This window comes from Lethenteron reissneri, unplaced genomic scaffold, assembly GCF_015708825.2.
Source record: "Lethenteron reissneri isolate LAM-NWPU_2019-01 unplaced genomic scaffold, ASM1570882v1 scaffold_140, whole genome shotgun sequence".
Lineage (NCBI taxonomy): Eukaryota > Metazoa > Chordata > Hyperoartia > Petromyzontiformes > Petromyzontidae > Lethenteron > Lethenteron reissneri.
Genome location: NW_026891113.1, coordinates 61,669 through 86,196, shown reverse-complemented (window position 1 = coordinate 86,196; position 24,528 = coordinate 61,669). Strand labels below are relative to the sequence as shown.

Below are 24,528 nucleotides of genomic sequence, written 5' to 3'. Positions count from 1 at the left end.
AGTACAGCCCGAGCTAACCTGAAGAGAGGCATCCGCAAGGCCAAAGCAGACTACAGGAGGAGGATTGAGGAACGCCTGGACAGTCACGACAGCAGGCAGGTGTGGCAGGGAGTCCAGCACCTCACCAACTACAGGGCCAACCGCGGAGCTGCTGATGGTGACAACGCTCTGGCAGAGGAGTTGAACCTCTTCTTTGCCCGTTTTGAGGTGACACCACAAGGGACAGCATCACCAAACCTCACGGTCCACAGCAGCTTAAACCTCACAGTGGAGGAGCATGAGGTGAGGCGCACGCTGCGGGCCGTCAACCCGAGGAAGGCTGCGGGACCTGATGGCGTCCCGGGACGTGTGCTGAGGGACTGTGCTGACGAACTGGCTGGAGTCTTCACAAGGATTTTCAACCTGTCTCTGGAACAGTCCACTGTACCAACCTGCCTAAAGTCCTCCACCATAGTCCCGCTGCCCAAAAAAACCCACATTTCCAGCTACAACGACTACCGGCCAGTAGCACTCACGCCAGTGGTGATGAAGTGCTTTGAAAAACTGGTCCGGAGTCACATCATAGGAAGCTTGCCCCGAAACCTTGACCCCCACCAGTTTGCCTACAGAGCGAACCGATCCACGGAGGACGCCGTGGCCACAGCACTACATGCTGCACTGTCACACCTGGAGCAGCAGGGGAGCTATGTGCGGATGCTCTTCGTGGATTACAGTTCCGCGTTCAACACCATCCTCCCACACAAACTGGTGGAAAAACTGGGCGACCTGGGGATTCCACATTCCACCTGCATGTGGATATATAGTTTCCTCTCGGGCCGCAGACAGAGGGTCAGAGTGGGCCGTCATACATCCACAGCCCTGAGCCTCAGTACCGGCTCCCCCCAGGGCTGTGTACTGAGCCCCCTGCTCTACTCCTTCTACACACATGACTGTGCCGCCGTCCACCATAGCAACACCATTGTGAAGTTTGCTGATGACACCACAGTGGTGGGGCTCATCTCTGCGGGGGATGAGTCTGCCTACAGGGACGAGGTGGAGCGGCTGACAGCATACTGCAGGGGCAACAACCTGCTCCTTAACACCGCAAAGACCAAGGAGCTCATAATAGACTACAGGAGAAAGAAAACGGACACTCCACCACTAATCATCAGCGGGGACTGTGTGGAGAGGGTGGAAAACTTCTGCTTCCTGGGAGTCCACATTGGGGAGGGCCTGACCTGGAGCGCCAACAGCACTGAGCTTCTGAAAAAGGCCCAGCAGAGACTTTACTTCCTGAGAATTCTCAGGAATAATAACATCACACAGAAACTGCTGGTGTCCTTCTACCGAGCCTCCATCGAGAGCATTCTTACATACTGCATCTGTGTATGGTACACCAGCTGCACAGTGGCTCAGAGGAAAGCGCTCCAGAGGGTCATCAACACAGCCCAAAAGATCGCCGGCTGCCATCTCCCCACACTGGAAGAACTACACAGTTCACGTTGCATCAAAAAAGCACAGAACATTATAAAGGACTCTTCTCACCCTGGACACTCACTGTTTGAGCTGTTGCCATCAGGCAGACGATTCAGATCAGTCAAAACAAGGACAAACAGATTCAAACAGAGCTATTACCCTACAGCGATCACCACACTCAATAATGCTAATTAATTATTAAGTAATAGTGTTTACAATTGACTGTGAAATAGAGATGTGCAATGACAAAATGTAACCTTATGTGGGTATGTGGGTATACTTGGGCTGTTTTTATATATAGTATAAATTGATTATCTTTCATTTAATTTTATTTTTATTGTTTTATTTAATTTTAATTTATGAATGATGCCCTGACTGGTGAGCATTTTAAATTTCGTTGTACTGGTGACAATGACAATAAACGATCTATCTATCTATCTTCTAGCATAAGCACCAGCCATTACAGCAGGGAACTGTAGCCATGTGTATGTACATGGGTGTGTACTTCTCTGTGGGTACATTCGTGTGCATGTGCACTCGTGTGTGTATTTACACTCGTTCATGGACACGTGTGGGTCTGTACACGTGTGTATGTATGTACAATCGTGTGTGCTCGCATATTTGTGTGTGTTGAAACGCAATCACTGAGCATGCACACTGCTGTATACGTGCACATGTGTTTATGTATATTGCTGTGTGCAATTACACTGTGCATGTATCTACACCCCGACGCATTTACACTCATTTGTGCATCTATAGATATGTGTTGTATGTATAGATGCACAAATGGGTGTATGCACTCGTGTATGCATGTGCACCCGTGTGTGTATGTACAAAGCGGTGTGTATGCACATTCGTGTATTTTCCTACAGCACTGTGTATGTCCACTCGTGTGTGGGTGTGTGTACAACGGAGTGTATATGTGGGGAGCGGTGGTGTAGCGGTTAGCGCGCTGCGCTATGAACCCGGTGACACGGGTTCGATTCCCGCTCACGGCCAACACCAGGGACGATTATCCGAACTGGTCCCGGGCCTCCCCTAGGTCGACTCAGCCTCAAATGAGTACCTGGTGCGGTGTGTAAACATTGCCACTGGGGAGACAAAGGCGGTCGGGCGTGGTGCTGGCCACCCACCCCCTCGTGTACCGTTGCGACCTTCATAGGTGTTCGCTAACAGCACTTGCCCCTACAGTCTGTTAATGCTATACGGGTGATCTTTATCTTTGTGTGTACAAAGCGTGGTGGATGCACATTCGTGCATTTTTCACCACCGCTGTGTATGTCCACTCGTGTGTGGGTGTGTGTACAAGGGAGTGTATATGTGTACTCGTGTAAGTTTGTGTAGTGGAACACACAACTTGTTTTCATATTATGTCGTACAAAGAATTGAGGGGCAACGTGGTGATGAATGCGGCACCACAACAGGGAACTACAGGGATGAGACTCCCCGCTCGTGGTGCTAAATTAATGAAAACAGCGCCACTGAGCGGACAGAGCCCCGCCCCTACAGCTCGTGCGTGTGACGTCATGAGTGTGACGTCATGAGTGTGATCAGCGGACAGCCACGATGCTGCCAGGTGAGGGTCAACTTGTGTGCTGGAGATGCTTCACCTGAAACTCGCCTCCACACGTGTTCGCTATGAATATTGTAGCAATAAGGGACGATTAGTCATCTTTATTGTTCTGCAAGAAAATTAACCTTCTTGGTTCTTTCGGTAAAGTCACGAAGAAGGGAAATAATAAAATGATAAAAATAAAACATAATACAATTATTTTATTATGTTTTGTTTTCTTCTTCATCTTCTTGGTTCTTTCGGTAAAGTCACGTAGAAGGGAAAAAAAATATAAAGTAATTTAATTCTGTTTAAATGTTTATTTTTTATCATTTAATAAAAAAAAAATGAAAAAAAAATTATAAATTTTTTTAATTCTTTTATTTTTATATTTTTTTTATTTCCCTTCTTTAACATGTCAGATCTTTATTGTTCTGTAAATTAAAGTTAAAACTCGTAGAAACACATGCACACTCGTGTGTGAATGCACACCGCTGTATAGACAGTCGTGTTTATAAGCACACTTGTGTGTGTATGTCTACTCGTCCGTGTTTTTTAAAGGAAGGATATGGTTGAAATAACGTACGATCAGTCATCTTTAAAAACAATTCAGGTCTTTATTAATCTGCAAGAAAATTCACGTTAACACTCGTATCGAAATCTTTATTAATACGCATGCTCAAACAGGAAGGAACTGGGAAAATTATTTCCCAATTTCAACAGTTAAAACATATTCTAAAAATCTAACACGTGAACGTCGATTTCCCCATTGACGTCCTTTTCGACTGAAGCCATTCGTCCAGAAGTCCAAGCCATCAAACACAAGAACAACGAACGTGCAATCCACGCACACTCTGAAACTAATTATTTTAAGTTATTTTACTTATTAAACATTGATAAAAAATATATATGTTGAGCAAAGTTGTGATCACATTATTTCTCCAACTTTAGCTCAACAAAACCACTAGAATAAACTTTAAGTCTAGAATAAACTTGAATACGCAATTAGCTGTGAGAAGATGACATGGCACATTCTACCATAAACACCAAACATTTACCAGTCCCGATGATACAACCACCAGACGAAGCAACGCATCTATAGAAGTATAACATTGTTGTCATCCTGAAATAAGTGAACACTTCTGGAACTTAAAAGGAAGGCTTTCATCTGAACACATTATAGAGCATTCACAACAACACTGTATTTCGATTTAAAGCTTTCATGACTGCAGGGATTAATCTTCTTGGTTCTTTCGGTGAAGTCACGTAAAAGGAAAATAATAAAAGAATACAAATAAAACATAATAAAATAATTCTCACGACGTTTCGGCCACAACGCAAGCAGCCATCTTCAGGTAGAGAACAGGTCTGTCAAGTAGACAGAGCCACATGAAGACGTCTGCTTGCGTTGTGGCCGAAATATCACTCTAGCTTGGAGTACTAGAAATCACGGAAATAATATTTCGTACCTTATTAACTGATCTAACAGAGACACAAACATGCACATTCCAGGACTTCAAGAGTTAACAGAAGTTCTCAAAACTTTGACTCTCCAGCCATTCCAGCAGCCATGTCTCAGTATCCACCTGCATGGGGTCGAAAGAGGAATTGTCGGCAGGGCTCATTACATCCAGCAACCTCTCAGGATCCAACTGCATGAGGTCGAAAAAGGAATTGTTGTCAGGACTCATGACATCCACTACATCTAGGCATCTCTCAGGATCCACCTGTATAGGATCAAAAGATGCATTTTTTTCAGGACTCATTGCAGCACTTTGCATTACACCTTTTGATTCCACTTCCCTATCATTGCGGATCTTCTGATGCTTGTTTCGTGGTGATGACCGTGAACATGTCCTCTCCCTCGGAGAGAAATTGATTCGCTTTTCACCTGAGTGTGTTTTCTGGTGACTGTGAAGATGTGATTTCTGTGAAAATGCCTTCCCACACACAGAGCAATTGAATGGCTTCTCGCCCGTGTGTGTTTTTTGATGACTCTGAAGATGTGATTTTCGTGCAAATGCATTCCCACACACAGAGCAATTGATTCGCTTTTCACCCGAGTGTGTTTTCTGGTGTCTGTTAAGATTTGATTTATCCGCAAATACCTTTCCACAAATAGAGCAATTGAACGGCTTCTCGCCCGTGTGTGTTTTCTGGTGACTGTAAAGAATAGATTTCCAAGCAAATGCCTTCCCACAAACAGAGCACTTGAATGGCTTCTCGCCCGTGTGTGTTTTCTGGTGACTCTGAAGATGTGATTTCTGTGCAAATGCCTTCCCACACACAGCGCAATTGAATGGCTTCTCGCCTGTGTGTGTTTTCTGGTGAGTGTTAAGATGTGATTTCTGTGAAAATGCCTTCCCACACACAGAGCACTTGAATGGCTTCTCGCCTGTGTGTGTTTTCTGGTGAGTGTTAAGATGTGATTTCCGTGAAAATGCCTTCCCACACACAGAGCAATTGAACGGCTTCTTGCCCGTGTGTGCGTGGCGCTGTGGAAAGAGTATCTGCTCCATGTGAATGATTTTTCAGAGCAGAGTAACAGTCGCGGGTGTTGTTGAGAGTTAAAGGCACCCTCTAAGCTGCGTGGATGTCTGCCTCAAATCGCCAAAAAGCAAACTCTCACTAACGTTTAACCGACACACAGTAACGTCTCGTAAGTCGGGATGAACGCGACTACCAGTTGTATCCACTAACGAAGACACTTACTTGTTGATGCACGGCGTGTCGATGTCCCTGTAACCCGTCTGAAGTGATCGCCACGAACTCTCCCAGTCGCCAGGCAATCGGGCTCGCCAGGCTGGGTGTCGCAGGAGAAGGGTAATCTGCAGAGCGTGGAGTTGCGCGTCTATCCTCTGTGAAATCCCTCTCGAAATGATCTTGAGGTCTGATTTTAAGCCCCTTATAACTCCCCTCTAGCATTCAAATCCTTTGTTCTCGTCTTGAATTATCATAGACTTTGCATTCAATTGTTAATTTTTACATTAACAATCCGCATATGTAGCAACATAGCTTAGCTAATCCGGCCATTGTAATTTAACTTGAATACATATGCATATCTCACTACATAATTGTACGCTTCCGTTTAAATAAAGATCTACATATCCATGCATTATTCCGTGCTTCGTGTTAATTTGCCAATATTCACCTGACAATGTCCTTTAAACTGATGCAAGTTTGGAGGATTTAACATCGACATAGAGTCTGAAGTATCAAAATGCTGATGTCCAGTTCGATTTGGACTAAGATGTGCAAATGTATACTGTACTGACTTTGTTTTATAAAAAAAATGATGTACTCAATACGTCTTCAGCCACTCCACTACATCCAGCCATCTCTCCGGATCCAACTTCATGGGGTCGAAAGAGGAATTGTCGTCAGCGCTGATTACATCCACTACATCTCGCCATCTTTCAGGATCCACCTGCATAGGTTCGAAAGATGCATTTTTTCAGGACTCATTGCAGCACTTTGAATTCTACATTTTGATTTCACTTCCCTATCATTGCGGATCTTCTGGTGCTTGTTTCGGGGTGATGGCCGTGAACATGTCCTCTCCCTCGTAGAGCAATGAAATGGCTTCTAGCCCGAGTGTGTTTTCTTGTGACTGAAGATTTTATTTCCGTGAAAATGCCTTCCCGCACACAGCGCAATTGAATGGCTTCTCGTTCGTGTGTGTTTTCTGGTGTCTCTTTAGATGTGATTTCTCCGCAAATGCCTTCCCACAAACAGAGCAACTGAATGGCTTCTCACCCGAGTGTGTTTTCTGGTGTCTGTTAAGATGTGATTTATGTGAAAATGCCTTCCCACACGCAGAGCATTTGAATGGCTTCTCGCCCGTGTGTGTCTTCTGGTGATCGTTAAGATTCGATTTCCGTGAAAATGCCTTCCCACACACAGAGCAATTGAACGGCTTCTCGCCCGCGTGTATTTTATGGTGTCTGTTAAGATGGGATTTCCGTGAAAATGCCTTCCCACACACAGAGCAACTGAACGGCTTCTCGCCCGCGTGTGTTTTATGGTGTCTGTTAAGATGGGATTTCCGTGAAAATGCCTTCCCACACACAGAGCAATTGAACGGCTTCTCGCCCGTGTGTGCGTGGCGATGTGGATAGTTTATCTGCTCCATGTGACTGATTCTTCAGAGCAGAGTAACAGTCGCGGGTGTTGTTGAGAGTTAAAGGCACCCTCTAAGCTGCGTGGATGTCTGTCTCAAATCGCCAAAAAGCAAACTCTCACTAACGTCTAACCTACACACAGTAACGTCTCGTAAGTCGGGCTACACGCGACTACCAGTTGTATCCACTAACGAACTCTCCCAGTCGCCAGGCAATCGAGCTCGCCAGGCTGGGTCTCGCAGGAGAAGGGTAATCTGCAGAGCGAAGAGTTGCGCGTCTATCCTCAGTGAAATCCCTCTCGAAATGGTCTTGAGGTCTGATTTTAAGCCCCTTATAACTCCCCTCTAGCATTCAATTCCTTTGTTCTCGTCTTGGATTATCATCGACTTTGCATTCAATTGTTAATTTCTACATTAACAATCCGCATATGTAGCAACATAGCTTAGCTAATCCGGCCATTGCAATTTAACCTTAATACATATGCATATCTCACTGCATAATTGTATGCTTCCGTTTAAATAAAGATATACATATCCATGCATAATTTCGTGCTTCGTGATAATTTGCCAATATTCACCCGACAATGTCCTTTAAACTGAAGCAAGTTTAGAGGGTTTAACATCGACATACAGTCTGAAGTATCAAAATGCTGATGTCCAGTTCGATTTCGACTAAGAGGTACAAATATATACTGTACTGACTTTGTTTTATAAAAAATATATTTAAGTATTTGTGTTGATATGAGCGCGTCAGTAAATCAAGGTGATTTGTTTAATTTAATTCACGACAATTATTACGATTGCTGTCATACACTTTTATTGATAATCGAAATTGTATCGCTTGTAAGCGTGTGTGAGCAATGTCTTTCTCCAACTTTAGCTCAACAAGACCACTTAACAACGAGAGTAAAATCAGGAATTGAAACACCTCACAACCAATGCGCATCACACTACATCAACAAGTAATCCGATAGGACTACGAAGCACCACCTTAACGTGACAAAGTTTGGAATCAACAAGACAGCACGCTCACATCATTTGCTGTGCAATAATTACAACACATGCCACCTTTTTTTTCGATTTAAAGCTTTCGTGACTGCAGGGATTCATCTTCTTGGTTCTTTCGGTAAAGTCACGTAGAAGGGAAGTAATAAAATAATAAAAATAAAACATAATAAAATAATTTTCACGACGTTTCGGCCACAACGCAAGCAGCCATCTTCAGGTGAAGAATAGGTCTGTCAAGTAGACAGAGTCTGAATGACTACTTGACGGACCTGTTCTCCACCTGACGACGGCTGCTTGCGTTGTGGCCGAAACATCACTCTAGCTTGGAGTACTGGAAATCACGGAAATAATATTTCGTACCTTATTAACTGATCTAACAGAGACACAAACATGCACATTCCAGGACTTCAAGAGTTAACAGAAGTTCTCAAAACTTTGACTCTCCAGCCATTCCAGCAGCCATGTCTCAGTATCCACCTGCATGGGGTCGAAAGAGGAATTGTCGGCAGGGCTCATTACATCCAGCAACCTCTCAGGATCCAACTGCATGAGGTCGAAAAAGGAATTGTTGTCAGGACTCATGACATCCACTACATCTAGGCATCTCTCAGGATCCACCTGTATAGGATCAAAAGATGCATTTTTTTCAGGACTCATTGCAGCACTTTGCATTACACCTTTTGATGCCACTTCCCTATCATTGCGGATCTTCTGATGCTTGTTTCGTGGTGATGACCGTGAACATGTCCTCTCCCTCGGAGAGAAATTGATTCGCTTTTCACCTGAGTGTGTTTTCTGGTGACTGTGAAGATGTGATTTCTGTGAAAATGCCTTCCCACACACAGAGCAATTGAATGGCTTCTCGCCCGTGTGTGTTTTTTGATGACTCTGAAGATGTGGTTTTCGTGCAAATGCATTCCCACACACAGAGCAATTGATTCGCTTTTCACCCGAGTGTGTTTTCTGGTGTCTGTTAAGATTTGATTTATCCGCAAATACCTTTCCACAAATAGAGCAATTGAACGGCTTCTCGCCCGTGTGTGTTTTCTGGTGACTCTGAAGATGTGATTTCTGTGCAAATGCCTTCCCACACACAGCGCAATTGAATGGCTTCTCGCCTGTGTGTGTTTTCTGGTGAGTGTTAAGATGTGATTTCTGTGAAAATGCCTTCCCACACACAGAGCACTTGAATGGCTTCTCGCCTGTGTGTGTTTTCTGGTGAGTGTTAAGATGTGATTTCCGTGAAAATGCCTTCCCACACACAGAGCAATTGAACGGCTTCTTGCCCGTGTGTGCGTGGCGCTGTGGAAAGAGTATCTGCTCCATGTGAATGATTCTTCAGAGCAGAGTAACAGTCGCGGGTGTTGTTGAGCGTTAAAGGCACCCTCTAAGCTGCGTGGATGTCTGGCTCAAATCGCCAAGAAGCAAACTCTTACTAACGTCTAACCGACACACAGTAACGTCTCGTAAGTCGGGATATACGCGACTACCAGTTGTATCCACTAACGAAGACACTTACTTGTTGATGCACGGCGTGTCGATGTCCCTGTAACCCGTCCGAAGAGATCGCCACGAACTCGCCAACCAGTCGCCAGGCAATCGTGCTCGCCAGGCTGGGTCTCGCAGGAGAAGGGTAATCTGCAGAGCGAGGAGTCGTGCGTCTATCCTCAGTGAAATCCCTCTCGAAATGGTCTTGAGGTCTGAATTTAAGCCGCTTATAACTCCCCTCTAGCATTCAAATCTTTTGTTCTCGTCTTGGATTATCATCGACTTTGCATTCAATTGTTAATTTCTACATTAACAATCCGCATATGTAGCAACATAGCTTAGCGAATCTGGCCATTGTAATTTAACCTTAATACGTATGTACATCCTACTGCGTAATTGTACACTTCTGTTTGAATAATTACATACATCTCCATGCATAATTCCGTGCTTCCTGTGAATTTGCTAATATTCACCCGACAATGTCCTCTAAACTGCAGGGATTCATCTTCATGGTTATTTCGGTAAAGTCACGTAGAAAAGAAGTAATAAAATAATAAAAATAAAACATAATAAAATAATTTTCACGACGGAAGAGATGGAGGACGAGACAAAGGAGGAGGTGGAGGTGCAGGTGGTGGAGGTGGTGATGCAGGCTCGTGAAGGACGCTACTGGGCAGTTGGAGGCAGTCGCCCTCCAACAACAACGGAGGGCGGAGGAGCGACGCTCACAACAACGAGCGGAGCGCCGGGTGGCTAAAGCACAGCAAGTTGGTACAGTAGGGGGCACAGGTGGTGCATCAGCCAGTCATCTCGGTAATCTCGGTCAGTCGACCCGTGGCACCTGCTGGGTCTGCCCCGTGACCTCCTGCCAGCGGGCGTTCGACACTTCACGTGGTAGCCTCAAGGTGCACTTGGCCTGGCACAAGCGTCGTGGTGACGTCACCGCCACTTAGTGGCGAATGGCGGTTATTGTTGTTGTTGTTGATGCAGGGAAAGAAGAGGAAGCGAGGGGGCCTTGCTCGCGTGGCGAGAGCGATCACCTCACTCCTCCGCCGCGTGCTGCTTTGTGGTGGCATGTCCACCACACAGTAGGGGTGGTTGTTGTGGTCGTGGATCGCTGCCAACCATGACCACTATCACCAGACTACCCACCCACGCCGTGACACATCCCAGGCACACACCCACACACCCCGTGATACACGTCACACACACACACCACATGGTTCCCCCCCGGAGAGACGGTGCCACTGGGACCACAGCTGTGGAAGGAATCTGAGCAGCAGATGCCAGGACTACAGTGGAGAACGACTGCTATCAAGACACCTCACACAACAAACACACACGGGACTAGCCAAAAAAAACTAGCCGGCCCCATCTTGGACTAATAGGTGCAAGTTAATACCGTTCATGAACCTGTTTAATAAACATATTTAAGGACACTCGTTTTGAGCACGGTGCTTTTAACAAACAAGTGTGTTTTGTTATAATTTCTGTTAAACTTTGAATAATCATCTGAATGGTTTAGCTTGAAAGTGTGGTTCATAATAACGTTACGCAAAAAAAACAATCGTCATCTTATAGTCTGTAACATACGACCTTCGGTGTGTATATACACCAGTGTGTATGTGTTCAATATTTTGCACGTGTTTAAAATTTGCGACGAGTTTTTTTTTGATACAGCTGTCTTGGCTGTGATGGTACCACCTGAAGACGGAAGCTTGTGTTGCCTCTGAAACGTCGTGATTTTTATTTTATTTTACCTACGTGACCTTACCGACAAAACCTAAGAATACGAGTTGTTTTGCTAATTGCATTGACTATTGAGGTGTTACCAGCCCCTCGCACCCGTCCAAAGACCTCGTGGGCCACTGTGATGGCTACGAGCCTTCCCTCCGGGACATTGCTCACATCCAGCACAGCGTTACCGTCCAACACCGTCAATGAAGGAAGGGGGTTGTTTTTGCAAAACTTTACTCGTGGCTGGGGATTGACAAACAACAGGGATTGCCTCCTGAGAAACAAAAAAATATAACCCGTAAAAACAAAGTGTTTCACTATAAATCCTTTATATGCGTGGCGGCTAGAGTCCTCTCGTCCTCTGGCTTGAGATGGCTGCCACCTATGGGTCAGATGATTGCCTGCCACCATTAAGCAATTGTTAATTAAATATAATAAAAATTTTCCTAAAAAGTGTAAAATTTTGGAAATATTTTTTTTCACGAAAATACATTGTCACGCACAACGAGTCTGTGTGCAAAATGTCAGCTCGATTGGATCACGGGAAGTGGGTTAAAAAACGACCGAAAGATTTGCACGGTCGTAAGCGCGCAAGCGAGTGAACTTAATATAAAGCATTTAAAAACGAATGAAGGGGGCGTGGGAGGGTGGTGTAAGGTGTGGAAAGCTGTAAGTCACAGGTATCAATCGAATTGGGTCAATGACACCAGCACACAAATGGTGGGGTCGTTTGGAATGGTGTTGCATTGATGAAAGATGAAGTTCTCCGACGTTGAATTTTATGAACTTTACATTCAATTGTTATTTTTAGAATGTACAATCTGCATATCTAGCAATTAGCTTCGCTAATCTGGCTATTGAGCTTAAGTCTGAATACATATGTGCATCTCACCACATAATTTGCGTTCATTTGCTAATATTCACTCTGCAATGTGTGTACACGTGTATATTTACACTTGTTTTTGTGGATATGTACATGCGTGTATGTATGTGTATAGGTATGTATAATCATTTGTTCGCCAATTTATTTGTGATGTCAAACGCAATCCCTGTTTACGTACACTGCTGTGTATGTATACTCGTGTGTGTATGCGCACTCGTGTATGCATGTGCACCCGTGTGTGTATGTACAAAGCTGTGTGTATGCACATTCGTGTATGTATCTACAGCTCTGTGTATGTCCACTCGTGTGTGGGTGCGTGTACAAGGGAGTGTATGTGTGTACTCGTGTGTTATTGTTATAATATTGTGTCGTACCAAGAATTGAGGGGCAACGTGGTAATGAATGCGGTACCACAACAGGGAACTGTAGCCATGTGTATGTACATGGGTGTGTACTGCTGTGCGTGTACATTCGTGTGTGTATTTACACTCGTTCATGGACACGTGTGGGTCTGTACACGTGTGTGTATGTATGTACAATCGTGCGTGCTCGCACATTTGTGTGTGTATTGCCCCTACAGTCTGTTAAGGCTATACGGGGGATCTTTATCTTTGTGTGTACAAAGCGGGGTGGATGCACATTCGTGCATTTTTCTACACCGCTGTGTATGTCCACTTATATGTACAATGGAGTGTATATGTGTACCCGTGTAAGTATGTGTAGTGGAACACACAACTTATTTTCATATCGTGTCGTACAAATAATTGAGGGGCAACGTGGTGTTGAATGCGGCACCACAACAGGGAACTACAGGGATGAGACTCCCCGCTCGTGGTGCTAAATTAATGAAAACAGCGCCACTGAGCGGACAGAGCCCCGCCCCTACAGCTCGTGCGTGTGACGTCATGAGTGTGACGTCATGAGTGTGATCAGCTGACAGCCAGGATGCTGCCAGGTGAGGGTAAACTTGTGTGCTGGAGATGCTTCACCTGAAACTCGCCTCCACACGTGTTCGCTATGAACATTGTAGCAATAAGGGACGATTAGTCATCTTTAACATGTCAGGTCTTTATTGTTCTGCAAGAAAATTAAAGTTAAAACTCGTAGAAACACATGCACACTCGTGTGTGATTGCACACCGCTGTATAGACAGTCGTGTTTATAAGCACACTTGTGTGTGTATGTCTACTCGTCCGTGTTTTTTCAAGAAGGATATGGTTGAAATAACGTACGATCAGTCATCTTTAAAAACAATATAGGTCTTTATTAATCTGCAAGAAAATTCACGTTAATACTCGTATTGAAATCTTTATTAAAACGCATGCTCAAACAGGAAGGAACTAGACAAATTATTTCCCAATTTCAACAGTTAAAACATATTCTTAAAATTCAACACGTGAACGTCGATTTCCCCATTGACGTCCTTTTCGACTGAAGCCATTCGTCCAGAAGTCCAAGCCATCAAACACTAGAACAACGAACGTGCAATCCACGCACACTCTGAAACCTATACTTTAAGTTATTTATTTATTACACAATGATAAAAAAATTTAAGAACATGTTTAAAATATTGAGCAAAGTTGTGATCACAGTATTTCTCCAACTTTAGCTCAACAAAACCACTTAACCACGAGAGTAAAATTAGAAATTGAACCACCACACAACCACTGCGCTTCACAACACATCAACAAGTAATCCGATAGGACTACAAAGCACCACCTTAACGTGACGAAGTCTAGAATAAACTTTAACACGCAATTAGCTGTGAGAGGATGACATGGCACCTTCTACCATAAACACCACACGTTTACCAGTCCCGATGATACAACCACCAGACGAAGCAACGCATCTATAGAAGTATAACATTGTTGTCATCCTGAAATAAGTGAACACTTCTGGAACTTAAAAGGAAGGCTTTCATCTCAACACAGTATAGACCATTCACAACATCACTCTAGCTCGGAGTACTGGAAATCACTGAAAAAATATATCTAAGAGACACGAATCTACACAGGGCAACAGTTAACAGATGTACTCAATACGTTTGAGTCTTCAGCCACTCCACTACATCCAGCCATCTCTCCGGATCCAACTTCATGGGGTCGAAAGAGGAATTGTCGTTAGCGCTGATTACATCCACTACATCTAGCCGTCTCTCAGGATCTAACTGCATAGGTTCGAAAGATGAATTGTCGTCAGGACTCATTACATCCGCTACATTCAGCAATCTCTCAGGATCCACCTGCCTAGGTTCGAAAGATGCATTTTTTTCAGGACTCATTGCAGTACTTTGAATTTCACCTTTTGATTTCACTTCACTATCATTGCGGATCTTCTGATGCTTGTTTCGGGGTGATGACTGTGAACATGTCCTCTCCCTCGTAGAGCAATTTAATGGCTTCTCACCCGTGTGTGTTTTCTGGTGACTGTGAAGATCTGATTTCCTTGCAAATGTCTTCCCACAAACAGAGCACTTGAATGGCTTCTCGCCCGAGTGTGTTTTCTGGTGACTGTGAAGATTAGATTTCTGTGAAAATGTTTTACCACAAATAGAGCACTTGAATGGCTTCTCGCCCGTGTGTGTTTTCTGGTGACTGTTAAGAGTTGTTTTCTCCGCAAATGCCTTCCCACAAACAGAGCACTTGAACGGCTTCTCGCCCGTGTGTGTTTTCTGGTGACTGTGAAGAAATGATTTCCGTGCAAATGCCTTCCCACAAATAGAGCACTTGAACGGCTTCTCGCCCGTGTGTGTTTTCTGGTGACTGTGAAGATGTGACTTCCTTGCAAATGCCTTCCCACACACAGAGCAATTGAACGGCTTCTCGCCCGAGTGTGTTTTCTGGTGAGTGTGAAGATTTGATTTCAGTGAAAATGCCTTCCCACACACAAAGCATTTGAATGGCTTCTCGCCCGAGTGTGCTTTCTCGTGCCTGTGAAGATTTGATTTCCATGAAAATCCTTTCCCACACAAAGAGCAATTGAACGGCTTCTCGCCCGTGTGTGCGTGGCGCTGTGTAGAGTGTATCTGCTCCATGTGACTGATTCTTCAGAGCAGAGTAACAGTAGCGGGTGTTGTTGAGAGTTAAAGGCACCCTCTAAGCTGCGTGGATGTCTGGATCAAATCGCCAAAAAGCAAACTCTCACTAACGTCTAACCGACACACGGTAACGTCTCGTAAGTCGGGCTACACGCGACTACCAGTTTTATCCACTAACGAAGACACTTACTTGTTGATGCACGGCGTGTCGATGTCCCTGTAACTCGTCTTAAGAGATCGCCACGAATTCTCCCAGTCGCCAGGCAATCGTGCTCGCCAGGCTGGGTCTCGCAGGAGAAGGGTAATCTGCAGAGCGAGGAGTTGCGCGTCTATCCTCAGCGAAATCCCTCTCGAAATGGTCTTGAGGACTGATTTTAAGCCCCTTATAACTCCCCTCTAGCATTCAAATCCTTTGTTCTCGTCTTGGATTATCATCGACTTTGCATTCAATTGTTAATTTTTACATTAACAATCCGCATATGTAGCAATATAGCTTAGCTAATCCGTCCATTGTAATTTAACCTTAATACATATGCATATCTCACTGCATAATTGTACGCTTCCGTTTAAATAAAGATCTACATATCCATGCATAATTCCGTGCTTCGTGTTAATTTGCCAATGTTCACCCGACAATGTCCTTTAAACTGATGCAAGTTTAGAGGATTTAACATCGACATAGAGTCTGAAGTATCAAAATGCTGATGTCCAGTTCGATTTGGACTAAGAGGTGCAAATGTATACTGTACTGACTTTGTATTATAAAATATATTTAAGTATTTGTGTTGATATGAGCGCGTCAGTAAATCAAGGTGATTTGTTTAATTTAATTCACGACAATTATTACGATTGCTGTCATACACTTTTATTGATAATCGAAATGGTATCGCTTGTAAGCGTGAGTGAGCAATGTCTTTCTCCAACTTTAGCTCAACAAGACCACTTAACAACGAGAGTAACATCAGGAATTGAAACACCTCACAACCAATGCGCATCACACCACATCAACAAGTAATCCGATAGGACTACGAAGCACCACCTTAACGTGACAAAGTTTGGAATAAACAAGACAACACACTCACATCATTTGCTGTGCAATAATTACAACACATGCCACCTTCTAGCATAAGCACCAGCCATTACAGCAGGGAACTGTAGCCATGTGTATGTACATGGTTGTGTACTTCTCTGTGGGTATATTCGTGTGCATGTGCACTCGTGTGTGTATTTACACTCGTTCATGGACACGTGTGGGTCTGTACATGTGTGTATGTATGTACAATCGTGTGTGCTCGCATATTTGTGTGTGTTGAAACGCAATCCCTGAGCATGCACACTGCTGTATATGTGCACATGTGTTTATGTATTTTGCTGTGTGCAATTACACTGTGCATGTATCTACACCCCGATGCATTTACACTCATTTGTGCATCTATACATATGTGTCGTATGTATAGATGCACAAATGGGTGTACGCACTCGTGTATGCATGTGCACCCGTGTGTGTATGTACAAAGCGGTGTGTATGCACATTCGTGCATTTTCCTACAGCACTGTGTATGTCCACTCGTGTGTGGGTGTGTGTACAACGGAGTGTATATGTGGGGAGCGGTGGTGTAGCGGTTAGCGCGCTGCGCTATGAACCCGGTGACACGGGTTCGATTCCCGCTCACGGCCAACACCAGGGACGATTATCCGAACTGGTCCCGGGCCTCCCCTAGGTCGACTCAGCCTCAAATGAGTACCTGGTGCGGTGTGTAAACATTGCCACTGGGGAGACAAAGGCGGTCGGGCGTGGTGCTGGCCACCCACCCCCTCGTGTACCGTTGCGACCTTCATAGGTGTTCGCTAACAGCACTTGCCCCTACAGTCTGTTAATGCTATACGGGTGATCTTTATCTTTGTGTGTACAAAGCGTGGTGGATGCACATTCGTGCATTTTTCACCACCGCTGTGTATGTCCACTCGTGTGTGGGTGTGTGTACAAGGGAGTGTATATGTGTACTCGTGTAAGTTTGTGTAGTGGAACACACAACTTATTTTCATATTATGTCGTACAAAGAATTGAGGGGCAACGTGGTGATGAATGCGGCACCACAACAGGGAACTACAGGGATGAGACTCCCCGCTCGTGGTGCTAAATTAATGAAAACAGCGCCACTGAGCGGACAGAGCCCCGCCCCTACAGCTCGTGCGTGTGACGTCATGAGTGTGACGTCATGAGTGTGATCAGCGGACAGCCACGATGCTGCCAGGTGAGGGTCAACTTGTGTGCTGGAGATGCTTCACCTGAAACTCGCCTCCACACGTGTTCGCTATGAACATTGTAGCAATAAGGGACGATTAGTCATCTTTAACATGTTAGGTCTTTATTGTTCTGCAAGAAAATTCACGTTAATACTCGTATCGAAATATTTATTCATACGCATGCTCAAACAGGAAGGAACTGGGCAAATTATTTCCCAATTTCAACAGTTAAAACATATTCTTAAAATTCAACACGTGAACGTCGATTTCCCCATTGACGTCCTTTTCGACTGAAGCCATTCGTCCAGAAGTCCAAGCCATCAAACACTAGAACAACGAACGTGCAATCCACGCACACTCTGAAACCTATACTTTAAGTTATTTATTTATTACACAATGATAAAAAAATTTAAGAACATGTTTAAAATATTGAGCAAAGTTGTGATCACAGTATTTCTCCAACTTTAGCTCAACAAAACCACTTAACCACGAGAGTAAAATTAGAAATTGAACCACCACACAACCACTGCGCTTCACAACACATCAACAAGTAATCCGATAGGACTACAAAGCACCACCTTAACGTGACGAAGTCTAGAATAAACTTTAACACGCAATTAGCTGTGAGAGGATGACATGGCACCTTCTACCATAAACACCAAACATTTACCAGTCCCGATGATACAACCACCAGACGAAGCAACGCATCTATAGAAGTATAACATTGTTGTCATCCTGAAATAAGTGAACACTTCTGGAACTTAAAAGGAATACGTTCATCTGAACACATTATAGAGCATTCACAACATCACTCTAGCTCGGAGTACTGGAAATTACTGAAAAAATATATCTAAGAGACACGAATATTCACAGGGCAACAGTTAACAGATGTACTCAATACGTTTGAGTCTTCAGCCACTCCGCTACATCCAGCCATCTCTCCGGATCCAACTTCATGGGGTCGAAAGTGGAATTGTCGTTAGCGCTGATTACATCCACTACATCTAGCCGTCTCTCAGGATCTAACTGCATAGGTTCGAAAGAGGAATTGTCGTCAGGACACATTACATCCGCTACATTCAACGATCTCTCAGGATCCACCTGCCTAGGTTCGAAAGATGCATTTTTTTCAGGACTCATTTCAGCACTTTGAATTTCACTATTTGATTTCACTTCCCTATCATTGCGGATCTTCTGATGCTTGTTTCGGGGTGATGACCGTGAACATGTCCTCTCCCTCGGAGAGCAATTGATTCGCTTTTCACCCGAGTGTGTCTTCTGGTGACTGTGAAGAGCTGACTTCCATGCAAATGCCTTCCCACAAACAGAGCACTTGAATGGCTTCTCGCCCGAGTGTGTTTTCTGGTGACTGTTAAGATTTGATTTCTGTGAAAATGCCTTCCCACACACAGAGCACTTGAACGGCTTCTCACCCGAGTGTGTTTTCTGGTGAGTGTGGAGATATGATTTGTGAGAAAATGCCTTCCCACAAACAGAGCAATTGAATGGCTTCTCGCCCGAGTGTGTTTTCTGGTGTCTGTTAAGATGTTGTTTACGTGAAAATGCCTTCCCACACACAGGGCACTTGAACAGATTCTCGCCTGTGTGTGTTTTCTGGTGACTTTGAAGATGTGATTTCCGTGAAAATGCCTTCCCACAAACAGAGCATTTGAATGGCTTCTCGCCCGTGTGTGTTTTCTGGTGATTGTGAAGATGTGCTGACTGTGCAAATGCCTTCCCACACACAGAGCAATTGAACAGCTTCTCGCCCGAGTGTGTTTTCTGGTGAGTGTGAAGATTTGATTTCAGTGAAAATGCCTTCCCACACACAAAGCATTTGAATGGCTTCTCGCCCGTGTGTGTCTTCTGGTGCCTGTGAAGATCTGACTTCCATGAAAAGGCCTTCAAACAAACAGAGCAATTGAACGGCTTCTCGTCCTTGTGTGCGTGGCGCTGTGGAGAGAGTATCTGCTCCATGTGACTGATTTTTCAGAGCAGAGTAACAGTCGCGGGTGTTGTTGAGAGTTAAAGGCACCCTCTAAGCTGCGTGGATGTCTGGCTCAAATCGCCAAGAAGCAAATTCACACTAACGTCTAACCTACACACAGTAACGTCTCGTAAGTCGGGCTACACGCGACTACCAGTTTTATCCACTAACAAAGACACTTACTTGTTGATGCACGGCGTGTCGATGTCCCTGTAACCCTTCTGAAGAGATCGCCACGAACTCTCCCAGTCGCCACGCAATCGGGCTCGCCAGGCTGGGTCTCGCAGGAGAAGGGTAATCTGCAGAGCGAAGAGTTGCGCGTCTATCCTCGGCGAAATCCCTCTCGAAATAGTCTTGAGGTCTGATTTTAAGCCCCTTATAACTCCCCTCTAGCATTCAAATCCTTTGTTCTCGTCTTGGATTATCATCGACTTTGCATTCAATTGTTAATTTTTACATTAACAATCCGCATATGTAGCAACATAGCTTAGCGAATCTGGCCATTGTAATTTAACCTTAATACGTATGTACATCCTACTGCGTAATTGTACACTTCTGTTTGAATAATTACATACATCTCCATGCATAATTCCGTGCTTCCTGTGAATTTGCTAATATTCACCCGACAATGCCCTCTAAACTGCAGAGATTCATCTTAATGGTTCTGTCGGTAAAGTCACGGAGAAGGGAAGTAATAAAATAATAAAAATAAAACATAATAAAATAATTCTCACGACGGAAGAGATGGAGGACGAGACAAAGGAGGAGGTGGAGGAGGTGCAGGTGGTGGAGGTGGTGATGCAGGCTCGTGAAGGACGCTACTGGGCAGTTGGAGGCAGTCGCCCTCCAACAACAACGGAGGGCGGAGGAGCGACGCTCACAACAACGAGCGGAGCGCCGGGTGGCTAAAGCACAGCAAGTTGGCACAGTAGGGGGCACAGGTGGTGCATCAGCCAGTCATCTCGGTAATCTCGGTCAGTCGACCCGTGGCACCTGCTGGGTCTGCCCCGTGACCTCCTGCCAGCGGGCGTTCGACACTTCACGTGGTAGCCTCAAGGTGCACTTGGCCTGGCACAAGCGTCGTGGTGACGTCACCGCCACTTAGTGGCGAATGGCGGTTATTGTTGTTGTTGTTGATGCAGGGAAAGAAGAGGAAGCGAGGGGGCCTTGCTCGCGTGGCGAGAGCGATCACCTCACTCCTCCGCCGCGTGCTGCTTTGTGGTGGCATGTCCACCACACAGTAGGGGTGGTTGTTGTGGTCGTGGATCGCTGCCAACCATGACCACTATCACCAGACTACCCACCCACCCCGTGACACATCCCAGGCACACACCCACACACCTCGTGATACACGTCACACACACACACCACATGGTTCCCCCCGGAGAGACGGTGCCACTGGGACCACAGCTGTGGAAGGAATCTGAGCAGCAGATGCCAGGACTACAGTGGAGAACGACTGCTATCAAGACACCTCACACAACAAACACACACGGGACTAGCCAAAAAAAACTAGCCGGCCCCATCTTGGACTAATAGGTGCAAGTTAATACTATTCTGAACCTGTTTAATAAACATATTTAAGGACACTCGTGTTGAGCATGGTGCTTTTAGCAAACGAGTCTGTTTTGTTATAATTTCTGTCATAAACTTTGAACAATCATCTGAATGGTTTAGCTTGAAAGCGTGGTTTATAATAACGTTAAGCAAAAAACACAATCGTCATCTTCTAGTCTGTAACATACGACCTTCGGTGTGTATATACACCAGTGTGTATGTGTTCAATATTTTGCACGTGTTTAAAATTTGCGACGAGTTTTTTTTTTTTTGATACAGCTGTCTTGGCTGTGATGGTACCACCTGAAGACGGAAGCTTGTGTTGCCTCGGAAACGTCGTGATTTTTATTTTATTTTACTTTTTAATGTGTTTTACCTACGTGACCTTACCGAAAAAACCTAAGAATACGAGTTGTTTTGCTAATTTCATTGACTATTGAGGTGTTACCAGCCCCTCGCACCCGTCCAAAGACCTCGTGGGACGCTGTGGTGGCTACGAGCCTTACCTCCGGGACATTTCTCACATCCACCACAGCGTTACCGTCCAACACCGTCAATGAAGGAAGGGGGTTATTTTTTCAAAACTTTACTCGTGGCTGGGGATTGACAAACAACAGGGATTGCTTTCTTCTGATTAACAAAAAAACGAATGAAGGGGACGTGGGAGCGTGGCGTAAGGTGTGGACAGCTGTAAGTCACAGGTATCAATCGAATTGGGTCAATGACACCAGCACACAAATGCTGGGGTCGTTTGGAATGGTGTTGCATTGATGAAAGATGAAGTTTTCCGACGTTGAATTTTATGAACTTTACATTCAATTGTTATTTTTGGAATTTCCAATTTGCATATCTAGCAATTAGCTTCGCTAATCTGGCTATTGAGCTTAAGCCTGAATACATATGTGCATCTCACCTCATAATTCGCGTTCATTTGCGAATATTCACCCTGCAATGTGTGTACACGTGTATATTTACACTTGTTTATGTGGATATGTACATGCGTGTATGTGTGTATAGGTATGTACAATCATTTGTTCGACCATTTATTTGTGATGTCAAACGCAATCCCTGTGTACGTACACTGCTGTGTATGTGTAATAAAGGACTCCGTCACACGATGTCGATCTCCGTCGGTCCTTTATTTGTGTTCGTCTTCCGCTCACCCCGCTGGCCTCCTCCTCGGTCCAGCGTCGTCTCTCCTTGCGCCCCGCGCACTCTGCAGCTCCCCTGCTGCTCCGCTCTGCAGCTACTCTGCTGCTCCGCTCTGGTGCAACCTCGCACGCCCTGTGCTAGCTAGCCTCCGCTAGCTCTGCAGCTACTCTGCTGCTCTGCTCTGGTGCAACCTCGCACGCCCTGTGCTAGCTAGCCTCCGCTAGCTCTGCAGCTACTCTGCTGCTCCTTGCAACCTCGCACGCCCTGTGCTAGCTAGCCCCCGCTAGCTCTGCAGCTACTCTGCTGCTCCGTGCAACCTCACACGCCCTGTGCTAGCTAGCCTCCGCTAGCTCTGCAGCTACTCTGCTGCTCTGCTCTGGTGCAACCTCGCACGCCCTGTGCTAGCCTACGCTAGCTCTGCAGCTTCTCTGCTGCTCCGTGCAACCCCTGCACGCCCCGCGCACTCTGCTCTCTCCTCGCCCCGCTGGCTGGCGCCGTCCGATGAGCCCCTCAGCCACCAGGCTGAGGCACGGCGACCACCCAACGTGGTCTCCCTCTTCACAATAAACGTCGATTTCCCCATTGACGTCCTTTTCGTCTGAAGCCATTCGTCCAGAAGTCCAAGCCATCAAACACAAGAACAACGAACGTGCAATCCACGCATACTCTGAAACTAATTATTTTAAGTTATTTTGTTTATTACACAATGATAAAACATTTTTAAGAACACGTTTGAGTCTTCAGCCACTCCACTACATCCAGCCATCTCTCCGGATCCAACTTCATGGGGTCGAAAGTGGAATTTCCTTTAGAATTCATTACATCACTTTCGAATTCAGCTTTTGTTTCCTGATGACTTGTGAAGTGTTTTCTAACCGTGAAAATGCTTCAAACACACAGAGCAATCAAACATATTTGTTCAAATTATCACTCTAGCTCGGAGTACTGGAAATCACGGAAATAATATTTCGTACCTTATTAACTGATCTAACAGAGACACAAACATGCACATTCCAGGACTTCAAGAGTTAACAGAAGTACTCACAACTTTGACTCTCCAGCCATTCCAGCAGCCATTTCTCAGTATCCACCTGCATGGGGTCGAAAGAGGAATTGTCGGCAGGGCTCATTACATCCAGCAACCTCTCAGGATCCAACTGCATGAGGTCGAAAAAGGAATTGTTGTCAGGACTCATGACATCCACTACATCTAGGCATCTCTCAGGATCCACCTGTATAGGATCAAAAGATGCATTTTTTTCAGGACTCATTGCAGAACTTTGCATTACACCTTTTGATTTCACTTCAGTATCATTGCGGATCATCTGATGCTTGTTTCGTGGTGATGACCGTGAACATGTCCTCTCCCTCGGAGAGCAATTGATTCGCTTTTCACCAGAGTGTGTTTTCTGATGCCTGTGATGATTTGATTTATCCCCAAATGCCTTTCCACAAATAGAGCAATTGAACGGCTTCTCGCCCGTGTGTGTTTTCTGGTGACTTTGAAGAATTATTTTCCTTGCAAATGCCTTCCCACAAACAGAGCACTTGAATGGCTTCTCGCCCGAGTGTTTTTTCTGGTGCCTGTTCAGAGTTGATTTCTGAGCAAATGCCTTCCCACAAACAGAGCACTTGAATGGCTTCTCGCCCGAGTGTATTTTCTGGTGACTGTTTAGAGTTGATTTCTCCACAAATGCCTTCCCACAAACAGAGCACCTGAATGGCTTCTCGGTCGTGTGTGTTTTCTGGTGCCTGTGAAGATTTGATTTCCGTGAAAATCCTTTCCCACACGCAGAGCAATTGAACGGCTTCTCGCCCGTTTGTGCGTGGCGCTGTGGAGAGAGTATCTGCTCCATGTGACTGATTCTTCAGAGCAGAGTAACAGTCGCGGGTGTTGTTGAGAGTTAAATGCACTCTCTAAGCTGCGTGGATGTCTGCCTCAAATCGCCAAAAAGCAAACTCTCACTAACGTCTAACCGGGACACGGTAACGTCTCGTGAGTCGGGCTACACGCGACTACCAGTTTTATCCACTAACGAAGACACTTACTTGTTGATGCACGGCGTGTCGATGTCCCTGTAACCCGTCTGTAGAGATCGCAACGAACTCTCCCAGTCGCCAGGCAATCGTGCTCGCCAGGCTGGGTATTGCAGGAGAAGGGTAATCTGCAGAGCGAGGAGTCGAGCGTCTATCCTCAGCGAAATCCCTCTCGAAATGGTCTTGAGGTCTGATTTTAAGCCCCTTATAACTCCCCTCTAGCATTCAAATCCTTTGTTCTCGTCTTGGATTATCATAGACTTTGCAT

The 24,528-nt window shown here is 45.2% G+C and overlaps 2 pseudogenes; one reads left to right on the top strand and one right to left on the bottom strand.

Annotated features, from left to right (window-relative positions):
* Positions 1 to 24,528, top strand: part of LOC133362195 (uncharacterized) — a 426,135-nt pseudogene that overhangs the window by 385,173 nt on the left and 16,434 nt on the right.
* Positions 1 to 24,528, bottom strand: part of LOC133362190 (zinc finger protein 208-like) — a 43,057-nt pseudogene that overhangs the window by 15,269 nt on the left and 3,260 nt on the right.